General features: G+C 42.7%; 1 protein-coding gene across 1 annotated transcript in view; it reads right to left on the reverse strand.

The window, feature by feature from the left end:
- CCDC68 (coiled-coil domain containing 68) overlaps positions 1 to 10,639 on the reverse strand; it is a 55,408-nt gene extending 44,769 nt beyond the window's left edge. The window contains exon 1 of the mRNA XM_034401534.3: positions 10,528 to 10,639. The gene's annotated coding sequence lies outside the window, so the exon portion shown is untranslated. The remainder of the gene's footprint in view (positions 1 to 10,527) is intronic.
- Between the last annotated feature and the right edge of the window lie 7,273 nt (positions 10,640 to 17,912).

Raw genomic sequence — 17,912 nt, forward strand, 5'->3', positions numbered from 1 at the left:
AAGCGAAACGTCTTCAAAGAAAAAAGAAGAAAGTCCAGTTGCCTCTTGAAAAAACACCTTTGGGACAATGGGATCATAAGTAGCTGTGGAGGTTGTCAAGTATTTGCAAGCCATTGGCACATATATCATACAGACACTAGTGGAGGCAGAAAGTGCCCCCACCCCTATGTGGAGAGGAGGGGCTTACACTGAGTATAAAACCCCCTCTAACCTTTCCACCTTGCTCTCTTTTACGTTTGTTCTCCATGAGACATGATCTTTGATAGGGGTGGTCACACACGCTGTGTGCCCCCTATCCTAATGGATATTAAGACAGCCTTTGTATATAGTTAATATGTTTTGTTATATGAATAAATACATTTATCACATTTATTCATGCATCTGCCTTTGGACTCTTCTATGCTCCTGGGTGTTTCTACGATCCCAATTTCCACAGAATGGTAGCAGAGGGAATGGTAGCAGAACTCCACTCAAGGAGCTGCTGAAAAGGCGAGATGCCCTCCAAAATAACCTGTGAGAGAAGCTCCCCTGTTGTGACCAGAGGCCTTCAACGGAGGAGAACTTCACAGCAGCCCCAGTCTGAATCAACGATGGAAAACATTGAAGGGGGTTTCCATCCTGCTACACCCTGGCAGCCAGAGGCCACCCAGATGCAGCAAGAGATCCCAGGGGCCGAGCCAGGCAATGTTGGAGAAGGCTTCTTCAGCACTGACGAAGAGGGGGCAGAAAGACCAGATGAAAGCCTGGACAGGAAAGTGGCTGAGATGTCAGAAGAGGAGTGCCGAGCAGCGCTGGCCTCCCTCCTGAGGACAAGGGCAGCAGCCAGAAAGAGGCCTGAGGAGGCAGCACCAGAGATGCCTGCCATCCCGGTAAGGACTCCCCTGCCTGATCTCTCCAAGATGGCGCCTGCCGCCAGAGAGACTCCCCCCCCACCCAGTTTCCCGCCAAACAAAATGGCCGCCAGGCCACTTCCGGAGGCAACTTCCTCCAAGATGGCTGCTCCCCTGGGCACTTTGCCAGCACCACGAGCCAGGCCATCCCCAGCCCCGCAGCCCAGGCCTACAACGCCAGTCAGCCAGTTCAGCATTCCAGCGGCCCAGAGGACCACTCCGAACCCACAAGCCCCTTGCCAGGCCCTGCCTGCCACGGCAAACATCAAAGAGGCCATAGAGGCCCTGGTCGCTGCCCTGGAACTCATGGAGCAACCACTTCCACAGAGGTCTATTGTAATTGAGTGTCCGATCGGAAGTCGAGGACTAACTGTGATTAAAACCCGAATCAACAGTTAAACTCACTTTATCCTTAAACTATGGTTAGGATTATTCCAGGATGCTAAGGCCTGCTCATAATCTTCAGGATATGAGCGATGCAAAAACAACTAGAATTCAGGGCTGTCCACAAGGCGTGGCAAGAAAAGCCCAGGCGGGAGGGGGCCCCACGATGGTGTTATTTATGTGCCTGGCAGATTTTTAACAAGGGTGGAGCTTTGATGGCACCGTCGCAGCTGCCACCTTGATGTTTTTAACTACACACTGTGGGCATCTTTTGGGTGAGGCTAAGCCAGCTGCCATAGGATAAATGTCGGTAAACGTGTAAAAGACAGGCTGAATTCAGCCTTTAATAGCCTCTTGTAAAAGATGACACACAGCTACTAAAGACTTAATGGCATAGTTGCACAAGCAACATTGGCATATCCAACTCTGCTGAGAAGAATGCAAAAGCCTTAGGTGGAGCAGAAAACATGAGAATTGTTTTTAAAACTAAACAACAGGCCTGGCAGCACCGATTCTATATTTTCTGCAATCATGCATTTCCTTTGTAAACCTGAGCTCAGGGAATAGAGCCAGTTTGGTTTAGTGCAGGGGTCGGCAACCTTAAACACTCAAAGAGCCACAAAGATCCTAAACGGAAGCCCCCTGTTCAATTCTGGAGCCAACCGGAAGTCCAGTTCCCCCACCATAGAGTCTACCTGTCCTAACCGAAAGTCCTATCAATTGTGGGGCTAACCAGTGACAAGGAGCCGCATCAGAGGGATGAAAGAGCCACATGCGGCTCCAGAGCTGCAGGTTGCTGACCCCTGGTCTAGTGGTTAAGGCACCAGGCTAGAAGGCAGGAGACCATGAGTTCAAGTCCTGATTTAGCCATGAAAGGCAACTGGGGTATCTTTGGGACAGTCATTCTCTCTCTCGCTCAACTCAACCCACCTCAACCTTGTGAGGAAAATTGCTGTGAGGAAAATCGGAGAAGGATGGTATTTGGATATGTTTGCTGCCTTGAGCTATTTATAAAATGAATACATACAAATAAATATAAATATATGAATTAGGAAAAATATTCTATTTGAATAAATTGAGTATTTGTCTCCTTTGGTGACCCTGAAAAACTTCTCTCTCTTCTCTTATTTCTGGAGCAATTTCTCATTTTAAAATACAACCCCCTCTCAGGGTTATTTAGATAACAGAAATCAGAGCAGTGATTTACATCATCAGGAGGCATCACTATGGCACTCTAAGGCTGAATCCACTCAGGATAAATTACCGTATAATTTTTTAGGGTGGAAATCTTCTTAGCTTTTCCAGGTCATTTGTGATCCAACCACATGCTGTCATTTCTATCATCAAAGAAGGTAGCAGACAGGGTCACCATACGGCAAACCTGGGCCATTTAATAGCAGCTGAGGACTTCACAATATTCACAACTTCACAGTGTTGAAGGAGAAGAAGGTTCATGAAGAATTTGTCATCTGAGGTAGCGTCTTTTCCCCTACTAGCAGAACAGGTCCTTTTATCTGGCAGGAATAATATGACTTACCACATTCCTAACATGGTTTCCTTTGACATAGTTTCTTTTGGCAGCCTAATGCTTCTTGAGCTACTTTATTTCAGGTAGGCTTCACCTAATAGTGTTTTGAACAGGTAGACTATTGAACAGGTAGTTCAATATATATATATTGAACAGGTGTGTGTGTGTATGTATATTGAACAGATTGTGTGTGTGTATTTGTGTGTACGTATATACACACCCACAAACACGCACCCACATGCTACCTGTTCAAAATACTATTAGGTGAAGCTTACCTGTAGTAACGTAGCTCAAGAAGCATTAGGCTGCCAATAGAAACTATGTCAAAGGAAACCATGTATTTATGAGCAAACAAATACACACACACACACACACACACACACACACATATTTGTTTTTCTTTCTTTTTCATAGGTTTTATGTGTATTTCTCTTTAGCCAGGTTCTACCTACGTAAACCAAGATATTATGCAGCCCTAGTTCAGTGAAATTACAATTCACTAGTTTCTGGGCTTTTTTTCCTTCTGGCAGCCAGCAGACCCTTTGCTGCTGCCAGAGGAGGACTCATATTGATGCTTTCATGTCAAACATAGCCATTTTTTCTATGTTGCATTTTTAAGTTATTGGAAACCACCCATAGTGCGACGTTTTGTTGCAGGTCCCATTTGTGCAACAAACACTGGCTAGCCATTGTACAACGTGGGCAGCTATTTCAAAAGAATGAAATATGAGTGGCGCTTGCAAAAAGAACCAAGAAAAGCATTCAAAGCAGCTCTACAAATCTTGAAAAAGATTCGCTTTCTTAAAGGATTCAAAAAGAGGTGCCTCACATATGCCCTTCTGTGTTTAAAGGCATCTCTTTTGAAGGATTTGCGCAGCCTTAATTCCTTAAATACCTCGGAAATCTTCAGACTGAAAGAACGAGAAAAGAAAGATATAATTCAAAGAGTATGATGATGAAATCTATCCCCTTTTTAAAGAGAACCCCAGTGTTTTGATCATTTGCATCCACACATTTATTATTGGAGGAATGTTTCTTAAATCGTTTGTCCGAGGACTCTTGGGGAGTCATTCAAATCCCTCTCAGAGTTCTGCAAAATATTGAAGATGTCACTCTTCTCATTTTTTTTTCTTGTTCAAAACTATAAGGTTTTTCAGGAAAAAATATTTTATGTTAATTTTGAATGATATTGAAAATATAAGATTGAAAATCAGGCTTGTCAGATATTACATCTTTTCTATCCTGCTCTATGGAGTAGAGAGTTGGCCTCTGACAGAAAGCCACTTGGAGAGACTAGAAGCATTTGAAATGTGGATTTACAGACGACTGTTACGTATAAGCTGGGTTGACAAAATCAGAAATGAGGAAGTGATAAGCCTCCTGGGAAAGCAAAGGGAAATCATCAAAAACATTAAAAAGTGAAAGTTAGAATATTTTGGACATGTGATGTGACACCCGGAAAAATACATCATATCTCTTAATCCTCCAGGGAAAGATTGAAGGCAAACAAGATCCAGGCAAAAGAAGAACATCATGGCTTCAAACTCTAAGGGACTAGAAGTTTAGAAGGGAGGAAGAAGGGAGGTGTGGGGGAAAGGAAAGTGAAGGAGAGAAAGGGAAGGAGAGAAAAAAAAGGAAGTAGAAGAGGATAGAAGGGAGGGAAGGGAAAGAGAGGAGAAGGAGAAGAAGGATTGTTGTAAAATAAAGGAGATAGAATGGTAGAGGAGCAACCCCGAACATACTTAAATTGTTTAGGATGAAGAACGAAGTCAAAAGAGAATATGTATGATCAACAATAGATAAGAGACTGTACATTTAAGGCATGTTTATGAGAAATAAAAATAAAAAACTTTTTCAAACAAAATCAAAGGGACTGGTTTGGACAAAACTCAACAGCATTTTTTTGTGCGGCTGTTGATAAAAATAGTATTGTCAACATGATCACCAACGTCTGATGACGGATATGGCACAAGAAGAAGAGAAAGCATATTGAATGGAATTGGTGTTATTATTTTTATTTAATCAAAAAAATAGGGTACAAATGTATCACTTTTCATTTTTCATATGATAAATCTTGATCAATGTAAATCATGCAAAGCTCCTTCGAGGTCCTTCATAATTTTTAAAAACAGGAAAAGTGAGAATTTTTTTTTAAAGGAACACTATATTATGCACAAGAAATTTCAGGAGCAGTTATACAAACTAAAGAAACGGTGCATTAAAGGAAAGCATGCAGCTAGAATGAAGGTACCGTGTGAGAATTTTGTGAGAATTCAGTGTACAGCTAAGCAGCAACTAGGAGGTAAAGCAAGAGGAGAACTAAAGGTAAAGGTTCCCCTCGCAAATATGTGCTAGTCGTTCCCGACTCTAGGGGGCGGTGCTCATCTCTGTTTCAAAGCTGAAGAGCCAGCGCTGTCTGAAGATGTCTCCGTGGTCATGTGGCCGGCATAACTAAACGCCAAAGGCGCACGGAACGCTGTTACCTTCCCACCAAAAGTAGTCCCTATTTTTCTACTTGCATTTTTTACATGCTTTCGAACTGCTAGGTTGGCAGAAGCTGGGACAAGTAACGGGAGCTCACCCCATTATGCGGCACTAGGGATTCGAACCACTGAACTGCCAACCTTTCGATCGACAAGCTCAGCATCTTAGCCACTGAGCCACCGCGTCCTTTAGGAGGAGAACTACAGAGCCCTAATTTCTAATCCAAGAGTATCATAAAACCTATAATGAACTAGTTAAAAGCAATGTCCCAGGAAATACATTCTCCTTACCGTAGTAGTAGTAGGCAGTGGACTTTGGTCTCAGGGAGAGGTTCTCAGAATCCAGATATATATTTAAAGCAGTGCCTCGGGGAACCCAAATGCTGGCAGAGTGCCATCCACTACATTTTTGTGGGTTTGTATTGTTCCTTTGAAGGACCTGCTATCTAGCAATATGGAGAACTGAGCATTTCACCCCTAGCTGTTGGGGTTACATGGATACATCCAGTAACTATGTGGAAGTGTCCTTCATTTATGTTCTCCCACCTGAGGCATCATTTTGCACATAGTTCTGGTTAATATATTTCAGGACACAGAGTAAAACAAAAACAAGGTTCTAATGCTGGTAATGGTGGAAGGAATGAGGAGAAGAGGATGATGTGGTATCAGTGGTGGTATTCAGCTGGTTCTATCCAGTTCGGGCAAACCGGTAGTGGCGGCTGCGGGTAGCTCCGTCCACCCACCCGGACGTAATCACATCCCATTTATCCACGTTTTTGATGCTCTGCACATGCGCGGAAGGTGTGTGCTCACATTTGCGAACCGGTGGAGAAGGTAAGTGAATCCCACCCCTGAGGATGACCCACAGCAAGATGGGTGCAGTTACATTGGCAAGATTGCACCTTGGAACACCTGAAAGAAGACCTATCATGTTAGGGCTAGATCAGGGATCGGTAACCTTAAACACTCAAAGAACCACAAAGGTCCTAACCAGAAGTGCCCGTTCAATTCTGGAGCCGAGCGGAAATCCGGTTCCCCCATCATAGTATTCTCCTAGTGCAGCATCCTTTTTCCTCTGCTGAACGGAAGTCCAGTTCTCCCACCATAGAGTTTCCTCCTAGCGCGGCATCCTTTTTCCTCTGCTGAACGGAAGTCCAGTTCTCCCACCATAGAGTTTCCTCCTAGCGCGGCATCCTTTTTCCTCTACCTGTCCCAACCGAAAGCCCTATCAATTGTGGAGCTGACCAGCAACAGGGAGCTGCAGCAGAGAGAAGAAAGAGCCACATCCGGCTCCTGAGCCATGGGTTGCTGACTCATAGGCTAGATCAAAACAGAGAAAATTTACCTATGCAATTGCTAAGGATCAAAAATGATTTGATGGCACAAAATCAATTTTAAAAAGACTAATACGCTTTTATTCTATACAGTAGTTAAAGCTATGGGTTTCCTCAGTAATAATGAATGACTGTGAGAGTTGGACCATAAGGAAGCCTGAGAGGCAAAGAAAATGATGCTTTCAAACTGTGGTGTTGGAGAAGATTCTAAAGAGTCACTTGGACTGCAAGACAAACAGGTCAGTCAATCCTAAAGGAAGTCAGCCCTGACGGTTCTTTGGAAGGACTGATACTGAAGCTGAAGCTCAAATACTTTGGCCACCAAACGAGAAGAAAGGACTCTTTGGAGAAGACACCAAAGTCGGGAAAGATGGAAGGCAAAAGGAGAAGGAGATGGCAGAGGATGTGATGGTTATAATATCATTGATTTAATGAACATGAATTCGGGCAAACTCTGTCAGAGAGTGGCAGGCGGAGGGGGGACTGACATCAGAAGTGGTATTCAACTGGTTCAGACCAGTTCGGGCGAACTGGTAGTAGCGATTTGCCCACCCGCCCTGGCGCTATGTCTATTTAGCCATGTTTTCTATCAGTGCGCATGCGTGGAGACCACAGGTGCAAGCAAAGCACATGCACGGAAGGCCATGCGCTTGTGAGGAGGTGGCTGCGCTCTCTCACATTTTCAGTGCTGGGCGAATTGGTAGGTAAATTATGTGAATCCTGGCAAGTTGTGGTCCACGGGGTTGCGAAGAATCGGACAAGACTTAGTCACTGAACAACGAAAAAGCTTCTATTCACCTCTCACTCATACTAATTGGCAAGCAATCCCTAAAATCAGCTTTTTTCTGTTGGGAGATATCAAAGCTGAACCTAAGACTTTTTGTAACCAAAGTCCTTGGGTTCTTTCTGAGCCACCAATGTTCCCATGTGCTTCCTCCCCTTGGGATGTTTCTACAATGTGAGAGTTCCAAAAGATCAGAAAAGCACAGAGCTGCTCGCTAACAAACTTTCCCGCCGATTGTGCAAAAGAATATGAAGAACAGCATCAGCAGAAGCTCCCAATCTTCCAGACAGCGGCGTATGTATATAAAAAGCCAAGTCTGGGGTCACAGAGAGGCAGCGCAGATAAGAGCGTAATAGGCTCCATTTGGAAACTGGAGCTGAAGATACCAGATAGAGGATACCAGACAGAAAAACTACACAGAATTCTATTTCTCCACCACAAAAGGAAGATCAGGTTAGCATTCTTCTCTGCAGCGTGGATGAAAAATGTAGATTTGTATCAAGATGGTGACATATTGCTAAGCCAGGATGGAGGGGATTGAATCTAGATATGGCACTACAGTACATCTTCAATACACCTTTGTCTGTAGGGCTATTGAGATGAATAGAACAGAACAGAACAGAACAGAACAGAACAGAACAGAACAGAACAGAACAGAACAGAACAGAACAGAATAGAACAGACAGGACAGGACAGGACAGAACGAAAAGGAAAGAAAAGGAAAGAAAAGGAAACAAAACAAAAATAAACAAAACAAAACAAAACAAAACAAAACAAAACAGAATTCTTTATTGGCCAAGTGTGATTGGACACACAAGGAATTTGTCTTTGATTATATATGCTCTCAGCGTACATAAGGAGAATAATATACAATCATCAAGAATAAAAAGATACAACACTTAATGATAGTCATAGGGAACAAATAAGCAATCAAATCATACTAGGAAACAATCAATATAAATCATCAGGATACAAGCAACAAAGTTACAGTCATGCAGTCATAAGTGGGAGGAGATGGGTGATAGGAACGATGGGAAGATTAATAATAATAGTAACGCTTAGGGGATTGTAAATTTCTGAATGTAGCATGGTTTTTTTTGAAAAAAACAATTATCAGGTCATATTACTGTGTTTGAATTAAATCTGGGTCCAGGTTTATCTCCAGGACGTTTCAGTATTGGGAGGCAATCTCACGACATCAACAAAATATATTTATTCAGTCCTACCTCCAAAGTGTTTGAGGCAGTTTATATGCAATAATTAACACCGTTTAGGAAATTATCCTGAGGGAAGGCTGGGTTCTCTTAGTTCTAAACTAATCATTTTACCTAGTCTCTCTTGGCCTGGTGTTCTTCAGATCTGTTTAGAGAACATCTTCCAGAAATTAAAATAGGCTTTGCTCAATTCTGAAAATTTGGAGTTTCAGTCTCAGTGCACCTGGAAGGCACCAAGTTGTAAATTCCCAGCTTTTAGGATAGGAAAACAAGACTCTACAGTATCTTTCATGACTTAGCCAAAGATCTACCTCATCCAAGATCGGCTGTTAGGACATCCACATTTTATGAAATCATTTGCAAAGCGTTCAGTAGGTCTGGTAACTAGGCTATTGAGGTTACAAGGCTGCAGTCTAAGCGGATAGATGACTCCAAGATGAAAAAGAGATCTATTTCCCCACAAGTCGTTTGGGACAGTTCAAACTCATTCCCAAGTGTATCCAGGAACTGAGATGGTCCATTCCTGATAGCTTTACTATGACATATACAAAATCTTGGCAATGGAACCTTTTGTTTCTCAAAGAATTATAGTTTGGTTAGATCCTGAGTTACAATGGCACAAAGTTACCACGGCACTGGAAAAAATAATTTATGATCATTTTTCACACTTATGACCATTGCAGCATAAGTGTGAAAAATGGTCACGTGATTTACATTCGGATGCCTGAAAACTGATTCATATTTATGACGGTCACAGTGTCCCGGGGTCACGTGATTCACTTTTCCGACCTTCTGACAAAGCAAAGTCAACGGGGAAGCCAGATTCACTTAACAACCGTGCTACTAATTTAACATCTGCACTGATTCCCTTAACAACGGTGGCAAGAAAAGTCGTAAAACGGTGCGAAACTCACTCCACACATTTCTCACTTAGCGACATTAAATTTTTTGGGCTCAATTGCGGTCGTAACTCGAGGACTATCTACACCAGTACAAAGAGTGGGTGTGCCTTCAAGCTAACACTGACTTCTGCCCATCTTCAAGACCTTTCAATTTTCTTGGCAAGATTTCGGCAGCGGTTTGCCTTTGGCTTCGTCCTACGGCTGAGAGACAGAGGCCCTCAAGTCACCCTTTTCTCTGTCAGATGTATCTGAATGAAAAAGTAGCCTAGATTTGAAAGTTGGGCAGGGGCAAACTTAGTTTTAGCTCTTGGATAGGAGACCACCAGTACATTTCAGAGCTGTAGGCGAAAGGGTGAAGTCAAAAGGACCTGCTGGAACGCAGCAGATGGGGAAAACTCCTTCAAGGTTGAGAAGAAAGCAGGACACCTTAACACCCATAAATGAATAAATAAATAAATACACACTTACACACCCACAACGTCAGCCTATAGCTGTCATGGAGCACTGAGTATCTTTCTTTCCAGATGAAACCCAGGAAGAAAAAATACATTTTTCCAAGAAATTTTAACTGCCTTCCTTCCTCAAAAGAGACCCATAGCGCCGATGCCCCCCCCCCCGAACCTCCTCATTCCCCCCCAACCATTGACTCCCAAATTTGCTTCGCGTCTCCGTTCCCACAACCGCGTCGCGGTTTCCCGCCAGGAGACGAGCTTCGGAGGCAAAGCGGCTGCTGGACTTTCCCTCCATTTCCATTCAGCCCCGAATGCTTTCGTCTTCTCTCTGGACCTAAGCCTACCTTACCGGGTTGTTGTGGCTGGAGAGGAGGAAGAAAAAAAGCGCGTGGGAATAGAAAGCCGTCCGCGGGGGAAACGCACCATCCATCGCTTGGATGAGATTGAGCCGGGAGACGCCGCCTTGCCAAAGTGGGGGAAAGACGCGGACGCGAGTGGGCTTTTCTCCCCTTTATCCGAGTTCGGCCTGACAGGATTAGCCGCTCCTGGCTCTTACCTGGGCGGTGTGTCTGTTCGCCGACGGTACTCCCCGCGACCTCGGCCGCTCCAACTTCTCCAACTTCTTCTCCCGGCCGCGGAGTTCCTGCCGGATCTTTTCCATTCGCTTCGGAGCTGGGCGGCTCCTCCCCGGCGCCCGCCCTTCAAAGCGCTCGGCGGGACTTCTTCCCTCGCCCTCAGCCGCGGCCACAGGCTTCTGGGACCGCTGAGCGGGGAGGAATTGGCCCAGCGCTGGATTCCCACGTTTGGAACGAGAGACGCGTGTTTGGAGATTTCGGACTCTGGAATTGGGCGGCCCGACGTGACCTTGTAAAAGAAACATAGTTGCCCGCTTCCTTCTTTCCTCCTTTTCCTTTTACCTACCTGTCAATTCAACCGGTAGGGTTATGGAAAGGGGTTGTGTGTGTGTGTGTGTGTGTGTGTGTGTCCCTTGGTGTTGAATTAAGTCAGTTTTCTGAGTTCCCCTGATACGTTGGTTGGATTAACACAGTATACGGAACTGGGTTTAGCAAAATGCAGAGCGTACTATGAAAAGGGTCCCACAATAACCCAACTCCAGTAACAGTAACAGGAAGGGACCTTGGAGGTCATCTAGTCCAACCCCCTGTTCACACAGCAGACCTGTATTAGGGATTCGAACTGCCGACCTTTCTGATCGACAAGTTCAGTGTCTTAGCCACTGAACCACATTTTAGTGGGAGGGGGGGTGGAATAAATTGTGAAGCCCCTGCAGGTGGGCCATAAACTCACCACATGGCTTGGCTTTGCAGGGTATTGTAACCTAAAATGTGAGTGGCTGGCTTGGACTTCAGTAGGATGTTGTACTACAGCTCTCATTCATTATCTCTATCTCCCTCTCTCCCCCTCTCCCCTCCCCCTCCTGCTCTCCCCCTCCCACTCTCCCTCTCCCCCTCTCTCTCCTTCCTTCCCCCTCCCTCTCTCCCCCTCTCTGTCCTTCCCTCCTTCCCTCCCCTCTCCCTCCCGTTCTCCCCTTCTCCCCCTCTCCCTCTCTTCCCCACTCTCTCCCTCCCACTCTCCCTCTCTCCCCCCTCCCCTCCATCCCCCTCTCCTCTCTCCCCCTCCCCCCTCTGCCCTCCCTCCCACTCTCCCCTTCTCTCCCCCTCCCCTCTCTCTCTTTCCTTCCTTCCCTCCCACTCCCCCTCTCCCTCTCCCTCTCTCCCCCTCTCTGTCCTTCCCTCCCTCCCTCCCTCCCCCACTCCCCCTCTCCCCCTCACTCTCCTTCCCTCCATCATTCGTTTCCTTCCTTCCTTCCTCCCTTCCTTCCTTCCTTCCTTCCTTCCTTCCTTCTTTCCCACCCTCCCAGTATTAAAACTTTCTATTATAGGTATATGTGTTATTCTCAAAAATATGAAATGCACATTAGTAACTCTACACATAGACCCAGGGGAGGTCAGAACCCCCAGCTCTTCCTTTTCAGCATTGCTCAGATTTCCAGGGGAAAGGATGGAGGAAAAGAAAGAACTACAGGAGATCTTTGACTTATGACTGTAATGGACATAACAACTTATGACATTATGGTTATAAGTCATGACATTTGTAAAGTGGATCACCCACCTGATCCACCTCTTTTTACAACCTTTTTTTTTTTTGAGGTGGTCGTTAAGCAAACAAATTGTTCACTTATAGGGCAATTTTGCCAAAAATCAGGAGTAAATGCTGATTTCTGTGAAAATTTCACCAAACATAGTTGTGGGTCACTGCAAATGGCCATAAATATGGGCCAGCTGCCAAAATGTAGTCACATGACCAGGCAGCAGCCATCTAAACTTTGGAACCAGGTCATAAATATTCTTGGGGCAGTCGGTCATAACTTCAAACAGTCACTAAATGACAGGTCATAAATCGAGGAACAACCCATGTTTGTTTATTGATTTCTCCTGAAAAGGAGCTACACTGCCCCATTGATGCAGATAAAGTCAGAAGGATGCTCTCAGAAGGGAAACGTTAGCCCAAAAGTCGCTCTATTCCAGTCGTCTTTCTAAATAAAAATGCAACACCTTGTTATTTATTCAATCCACCTATTCTCACAGCATAAAAATAAAGCAACCAATAAACCAAGATGGCAAATCCAGTTAACAACAAATATATCCTGCACCCAACCCAGGACTCCAACCAGCCTCGTCCAAAGCCTTGGAGAAGAGTCAAGTTTTAAGCTTTTCAGAATGGGACCAGCCCAGATTTTGTGAATAATCACATTTCACAGGGCAGGTGCCACAACAGAGAAGGCACACTTCCAGAGTTGTGATAGATGGGAATGACTTAATTGAAAGAAACTGAAGCTACAGCACAATGAAAACTAGTAAAAACAAATTACACCCCTGCAAATTAAGTTTTAATTGGCATTTTTAATGGTTTTCATTTTAGTTGTTTATCTAAAACTATTGTGTTGTTTTTTACATATATAAAATGGTCTACCGGTGGCATCTCCCCACTGCGGGACGAGCTAAAATGTTTCCCGGGACATCTGCCTGCTGTTGGAAGTGCAGTTACAGTAATGGAACTTATTTTCACCAATGGTGGACCTGCCCGCAGGCGGTTAAATATTGGAAAAAAATACGGCAACGGTTTTTGGAAATTACACAGATTAATTTGGAATTAAGGCCCGAGATTTTCCTATTGGGGTAAAACCTTTGAATGTTAAATCAGATATATGCTTCCTGTTGATTCACATTATTACTGCAGCAAGATTAGCGTATGCGGAGGAGTGGAAAAATCAATACTTACCGATGGCTTTGAAAATAATATATAAAATTAATGAGTGTGCGGAATCAGATAGATTAACTAGATTGATCAATGGTAAAAAAGATTCAGAATTTAATAACAGTTGGAAATTATGGTACAATTGGGTCCAGAAAAGGTGGGATAGAATAGATATATGATGATGTATATATATGATGGCAAGTATGTATGTATAAAGGAATGACTTTATATTTATGGACAAAGTAATCACATTATACCATGGTGGCAGGATTGTATATTTTATTTGTGTATTGGTGTATAGAATATATTAATAAAAATTATTGGGAAAAAAATAAATAAAACTATTGTGTTGTTTTTTAAGTGTGTGAGCCGCCTAGAGTCATGTATGTGAAATGGGGAGCTCTATAACGAATGAATGCATAATACGAAGGTACTAAAATTATTGCTTTGTGAAAGGCATGCTTCTATATGGGAAGTATTTTTGTCTGTGGCATCCTGTATCTCAACCATCTAAGAATTGTCAGTAATCATTAGATTGCTTTGAGTAATAGCAGCTACTGGAGGAGCAGGATTTCAATCATTGCTACTAATAGTTTCACTAGGTAGGTGGTTGTCCCAAAGCCTTCCAACCAATGGAATTTGTGCATGCAATTAATGTTCGAAAAGAAAAACAACTGATTGGTTCAAACAGCTGTCATATTCACAGCCCATTCCATTTCCAAGCGTACTTGCTAGGTGTTTTCATTCTTGTTATATATTTTTTTAAAAAAATCTTTAAAATAAACCATGTAAATGCCTTGGTTGAAAACTGTACTCAATAAGTTTGTAGAATGTTCCTTCCAGGCACTAATCAGAACAAACTGTTATCTTATGTTCTAAAATAGGAATCTCTAACCTTGGGCACGTTAAGACTTATGAATTTCAACTTTCAGAATTGCTCAACCAGCATAGCCCACAAGACTTAAAGTGCCCAAGGTTGAAAGCCCCTCTTCTAAAACAACTTTATCTATTTTAAGCATAAAGAGCTTTGATTCCAAAACTGCAAATAATTGACACATGCAACTTCATAAAAAAGGGGGAGAAAAAAATCAATGCCCTTTAAAAAGTAATTTCTGTTTGGGCCACTCCTTATGTGTCTTGGGGAAGTAAAATCAGATTTAAATCTCCTTGTTTGATTTGTCAATACAGGAAAGGCAGGGTAAGGTTTCAAAGTCTATCACCACTGGTATATATATGTGTCTGGAAGGCTGCAGGCTGAACAAAAGAGATCTTGCTGTCGATTTTGTTTCAAGAATAAATGTGTGTGTGCAAAATTCCCATAAAGTACATACAGGTAATTCTCAATTTGCAACCATACAGGTAGTCTTTGACTTACAACCATGGTTAGGATCAGCATTTCTGTTGCTAAGCAAGACAGTTGTTAAATGAGTTTGCCCTATTTTACAATCTTTCTTGCCCCTAGTTGTTAAGTGAATCACTGCAGTTGTTAAGTTAGTAACACAACTTTTAAGTGAATCTGGATTCCCCATTGACTTTGCGTGTCAGAAGGTCACTAAAGGTGATCACATGATCCCGGGACACGGCAACTGTCATAAACATGAGTCTAGATGCCAAAAGTAAGACTTTCAATCACATGACTAGGGGGATGCTGCTATGATCATTTATTTGCCATTGTAATTTCAAACGGTCACTAAATGAATGGTTATAAGTTAAGGACCACCTGTAATTGGGACCTGAACTTATGTTGCTAAGCAAGACAGTTGTTAAGGAGTGGCATCCGATTTTACACCTGTTTTGCCATGGATATTAAGCGAATCACTGCAGTTGTTAAGTGAATCATGTAGTCATTAAGTGAATCCAGCTTCCCCAGTTGACTTTGCTTGGCACAAGTCAGCTGGGAAGGTTGCAATTGGCAATCGCATGACTCCAGGATGCTGCATCCTTGGTAAATGCATGCTGAACTTTAATCATATAACCATGAGAATACTGGAATGTATGTACATAGCAGGGGTGAGATGCTCCCGGTTCGGACCGGATCGCCCGATGCGGTAGCGATGGCGGCGGGTGGTTCGGAGAACCGGTAGCAAAAATCCCTGCCCCCACCCACCACCACCATGCCCAGCTGAGCCGCAGGATCATCAGAGGCTTTTTTTATTACTTCTAAAAGCATTTTTTCTACAACCTCTTCCGACGAAAAAATGCTTTTAAAAGTAAAAAAAAAAGCCTCTGATGATTGCGCGGCTCAGCTGGGATAGTCAGAGGCTTTTCAAAGCATTTTTTTCTGCAACCTCTTGGCCGAAGAGGTGGTAAAAAAAATGCTTTGAAAAGTCTCTGACGATCCCAGCTGAGTTGCCTGATCGGCAGAGGCTTTTCAAAGCATTAGAAAAAAATGCTTTGAAAAGTTTAAAAAAAAAAAAAAAGTTGGCCATGCCCACCCAGTCACATTACCCCCCCAACCAAGCCACGCCCACAGAACCGGTACTAACAAATTTTACATTTCACCCCTGGTACATAGGTTACTTTTTAAAAGACGATTGAACTTCGAACTGTCACCAAAGAAATAGTTGCAAGTCAAGGACTATCTCTACTGAAATCAGTTCATTCTACCTCAATCACATCCCAAGAGTAAGGTGCAGTCTAATACGGTAGTAGAAGCTGCTACTTCTGATGGTTACACCCTATCATTGGGTGTAACCTCTCAACCTTTGCAACCTTAAGATGTGTAGACTTCAACTCCCAGAATTGAAGGAATTCTGAGAGTTGAAATCCACACATCTTAAAGTTGCTAAGATAGAAACATACACACAACTCTTGAGCCGGAAGAAGAGAAGGGCAGGAACACACATTAAAAAGATTGTGAAAGCTGTCATGATTAGCAAAGCTGAGAAGTTGACTCAACTCTAATTGTGTGTGAAATGAAGCAAAAACTCCAGGGCATTTTTTTTTTAATGTTTCAAATTCTCTTCCTACTCTAAATACAGTGAGTAATTATATTTATAATCAGAAGTCGTATTGCAATTTCGTCAAATCTTTCCATGTGATGCTTCTAATCTCATGAGCCTACCTCTAATCACACAATTTTCCTCATGGTACCTAATTTTCTTTTTTTCAAGGAGCTAAATAGGGTGGTATTCGAGATATAACTGGAGATGAGACAGCGTGGATGATAACATTACCACACACTGGGTTCCCATAATTATTTTGTTAGACATCTTATATTCACTGTTATGCACATCCAAATATATACTACACACTCTCTTAAATATGTATATTATACACACATATGCCGACACACTTAAGGATTATGTGTGTATGTATGTGCATAAGTGTGTGTATTTTTGTGTGTATGGGTATGTATCATGTTCATTTTATAAGAAAATTATAGCATTATAAAAATTATATAAGGATTATAATGTATGTGTGCATGTGTAAACACATTATCTCTCTGTGTATACATACATACAGTATAATCGCTATATATTTTTTTATAATAATTTTCTTATGAAATAAAAAAATCATTTCAAGGATTTCAGGAATCAGAAAGCTAAGTAAACACACACATACGCATATATACGCACACACATGTATATACATACACATATCATCAGAGGCTTTCTTTTTTACTTTTAAAAGCATTTTTTGTACAACTTCTTCGGCCGAAAAAATGCTTTTAAAAGTAAAAAAAAAAAACCTCTGATGATCGCGCGGCTCAGCTGGGATCGTCAGAGGCTTTTAAAAGCATTTTTTCTACAATCTCTTCAGCCGAAGAGGTTGTACAAAAAAATGCTTTTAAAAGCCTCAGACGATCCCAGTTGAGTTGCCTGATCGTCAAAGGCTTTTAAAAGCAATTTTTCTGCAACTTCTTAAGGTTGTAGAAAAAATGCTTTTAAAAGTAAAAAAAAAAAAAAAGTTGGCCACACCCACCCAGTCACATTACCCACCCCACCATACCCCACCAAGCCACGCCCACAGAACCGGTAGTAACAAATTTTACATTTCACCACTGATATACAGTATAATTGCTATATAATTTTTTATAATAATTTTCATAAGAAAAAAAAACATTTCAAGGGATTCAGGAATCAGAAAGCTAAGAAAAGAAACTAGAAGGTTCTTAACTTATTGCCCTTAATATAAATAAGTAATAGGAAATTGTTTTCCAGAAGATAAAGAAAAGACTGGGACTGGTCCTATTTTAACAACAGTTAGAGAAGAAGTGAGATTTGTGATACATCTAAAAAATTGGCACAGCTTCAGTCACCCTGTCATGGACACCCTCTTTTGACCATACCCTGCAAATAGTTATGCTTCCTCAGGATTTCAGTTTCTTGATTCTATCCTCTTTTTCTCAGGTTTTCCTGAATGCTCTGTGCCCATCAACATTGGGTTAGGCTTTCTAATCCTTTGAGTGCTTGGCTCAAATATTTTCAGTTCCAATTCTCTGATGTGCCCAGAGCTGCTTGTTGACCAAAAGGTCGGCAGTTCAGCGGTTCAAATCCCTAGTGCCGCATAACGGGGTGAGCTCCCGTTACTTGTCCCAGCTTCTGCCAACCTAGCAGTTCGAAAGCACTTAAAAAATGCAAGTAGAAAAAGAGGGACCACCTTTGGTGGGAAGGTAACAGCGTCCCGTGTGCCTTTGGCGTTTAGTCATGCTGGCCACAT

Source organism: Pantherophis guttatus, chromosome 2 (genome assembly GCF_059756535.1).
Source record: "Pantherophis guttatus breed Tessera chromosome 2, ASM5975653v1, whole genome shotgun sequence".
In the NCBI taxonomy this organism is placed as follows: domain Eukaryota; kingdom Metazoa; phylum Chordata; class Lepidosauria; order Squamata; family Colubridae; genus Pantherophis; species Pantherophis guttatus.